Source organism: Vicugna pacos, chromosome 4 (assembly GCF_048564905.1).
Source record: "Vicugna pacos chromosome 4, VicPac4, whole genome shotgun sequence".
Taxonomy (NCBI): domain Eukaryota; kingdom Metazoa; phylum Chordata; class Mammalia; order Artiodactyla; family Camelidae; genus Vicugna; species Vicugna pacos.
Genome location: NC_132990.1, coordinates 55,918,308 through 55,921,416, shown reverse-complemented (window position 1 = coordinate 55,921,416; position 3,109 = coordinate 55,918,308). Strand labels below are relative to the sequence as shown.

Sequence of the window (3,109 nt, the reverse complement as noted above, 5' to 3'; positions counted from 1 at the left end):
CCCACCCCAGAGTTTCAGATTTAGTAGGTCTGCGGTCCTCAGCCCAAGAATTTGTATTTCTAGCAAGTTTGCTGTTATGTTGACGCGACCGACCTGGAGTTCACACCGTGAAAACCTCGGCTCTAGACTTTTGTTTGGTCTGTTTTCCCCACTTGATCTGAGAGTCTCTCTGGATAGTGACTAAAAGCACTGATACAGGTGGGGATGATCAAAAATGTTCCCTCCTATCAGCAGAATTTCAAGGATCCAGTTCTAACCATTAAGAACTAGTGTTTGGCACTGTGACCGATTAATCTTCCATTTTTTTTCTTACTCCAATGACAGGTTTTTTTTTTTAAATCTTAGCCTATGATAGTAAGTAACATATTTTTTGAAGGCCAGCTATATGCCAGGCATCATGCTAAGCCCTTTCCATACATGGTCTCATTTAGTTAGTTCTATCAATAACCCTATGGAAGTGAGTCCCATCATAATTCCCATTTCTCAGGTGAGGAAACTGAGGCACTGAAGTAGTCAAAATTAGCCCAAGGTCAAGTCGCCATTAAACAGCAGATTTACTAGATTCTACGCTCCAATACTGTGGTATACGGCATCTTTTACCATCCCACATTTTGTTCTGTGAAATAGGCTAGTTTACTCCAAGACCAGCATTTTCCACATCATGTCATTAACCTACAGTGGTTTCCTGAATCTGTTTTCAATAATCTGCCAGCACATAGCTGGCAACCACAATGGAGTGTAATAATCATCTTTCAGCTTCTTAATAACCCTCGTGCATTGAACAATCAAGAGAACGGAAGGGTCAAGTGGAAGGCAACGCCCTGTAGTGCTGTGAATGTGTTTAAGGATTTTCTGCAATGGGGCCTGGGGGATACATGGGCATTCTCAGCATATCAGAGCATAAGAGCTTCTCACAACATCTGTTCCAACAACATCTCTAGACAGTACATGCAGTATCATCCTTAAAAGACAATGTTCAGAAAGCCCTAAACAATTAAGGTTTTTTGGCCACCTTCAAAGAGGAAAGCACACAAAGCAAGCAATTCATGTTCCAACTCTCCATACAGAATCTACTGGTTATTTAGAATCTAGTAGTTATTTAGCCCCTAGGTTATATGCCTAAACTGTGAGATGTTATGTGTGCTGAGACCATGGGACATCAGAAATTAGTGACCTGTGTCCCGTGGTTATTTAATGTAAACTCCTAAAAGCTGGGGTGTGTGTAGGAGTTTGGCTGCTTGAGGAAACTGCAAAGTACAAAGACAGCTCTCTTCTGAGGATATTAATCTCTTTGAAAGGCATATGTAAATGCCGTTCTGGAAAAGACAGTGCTAAAGAAAATTTCAGGAGGAGGACCGTCCCCCAACTATCCCAGAACCAAGCCTGACCCTAATAGTCTAAGACCCACCAGCAGGGGCGACTTGCAACTCAGTCTTGCTGTCATAGGCAAAACATCCCCAAGGCAAGCCCTCGCATGTAAGCCTTCTCCCACATCTCCATCCTTAGCACTGGACTTCAGTATCACCACTGGAGCCTGGGCTTGAATCTCAGCTCTTGTGGCTCAGATCCTGGAATCTCACCCTCTTTGATTCCCTTTTCCCAGGGCCTGGACACAAGCATCCATAACACTCCCACCACCAAAAGCATCTCCACACCTGCAGCTGGCTGTCTTACTCCAAACTGGGTGGAAAGGTGCAGGCAGAATGCTGCCTCCTGTCTGAATTCCAGCAAAATCTTGGCTTTAGCTCCTGGTGCCCCATTCCAGACACCACATCACTGTCCCTTGGAAACAGGTGCTGTGTCCAACATTGCTAGTCCTCACCAAATTCATTTCCTCTTCTTAGGCTCACAGCCCAGTCTCCCTTGCAGTTCGATGTGGACATATGATTCAGTTTTACCAAAGGGAAGTGAGAAGTGGTATCCCAGGTTTGGCCCACAAAACCCTCATTTATGCCTCTTTCCCTTTCCAAGGCAAGCTTGAAAGCCATTTATTAAAAATGGCAAAGTCATGCTCACTTCAGCAGCACATATACTAAAAATTGGAACAATACAGAGAAGATTAGCATGCCCCTTGTGCAAGGATGACACACAAATTCGTTAAATGTTCCAATTTTAATAACTTCTAATGGGATATAATCTGAAAAAAAATAAAAATCACTTTGCTGTACACCTGAATCTAACACAGTATCATAAATCAACTATACTTCAATTTTTTTAAAATGGCAAAGCCTATCAGCCTGGCTCCCTGAATGCCTGTACAGAGCATAGTTCACCAACCTGAAATGTCTTGAACTGTTCACTAGAATGAAAATAAACTTGGATGTATTTGAGTCACTAAACATTTTGGAGACTTTGGTTACTGCAGTTGGCCTACCCAACTAATACAAGCAGATCTCAAGTCCCAATCCACTAATACCCTTTAGAGAATCATCCACAAGGACCCTCCTCATTGATGAGTTAACTTCCCTGATCCTGTACTCAGTCTCAGCTTGCTGCTTTCTCCTACCAGGTAGGCATGGCTGAGATCCCAGCATCTTATCCACCAATCCCATACATACAGCACTGTATGGGTTCATGGATGGAAAAAGCCAGTTTTATGGCAATGAGATGAAGGAGTGTGCATGTGCCCAGCCCTGAGCCTGTTTCTCTCAGTCTGCTCATCCAGGGGTGGCTTGACTAGCATCCCTCAGTGAGGGAATGTTAGCCTGTAATTTCAGTGGCACTCTGTGGAGAGGGACAGGATCCAAAAGAATTCCAATCAATATATTACTGACTTCCCTTGTTTTTCTAGAGTAGATTTTTTTAAATTAGTTTTTGTGATAGGAGATGTGGAAATTGCCTTCTTTGGGTAATTAGGAACTTCTGGAACCAGATGGAACTTTGTTTAACCCAGCTTATAAACGTTGTTAGGACTGTTCTGGGTCCCTATCTGACACACACTCTTCTCGCAATGCTTAAGAGGCTTAGAACTTGATGCCTGGAACCAGTAGAAGGAAGAGATGAGACACAAGTAAGACCAGTGAAGTATTATGAGCATGGGCCAACTATTGCACTTTATTTGCTGTGAAGGGAGTTCCTTGATCAGAAGAAATGCTCGGTGGAATACCAT

At 43.1% G+C, this 3,109-nt stretch overlaps 1 non-coding gene across 1 annotated transcript; it reads left to right on the top strand.

Moving 5' to 3' along the window:
• The first annotated feature begins 2,008 nt into the window (after positions 1 to 2,008).
• LOC116280398 (U6 spliceosomal RNA) lies at positions 2,009 to 2,116 on the top strand. The gene has a single exon (XR_004189787.1). It is a non-coding gene; the product is annotated as a U6 spliceosomal RNA (small nuclear RNA).
• Positions 2,117 to 3,109: the final 993 nt, after the last annotated feature.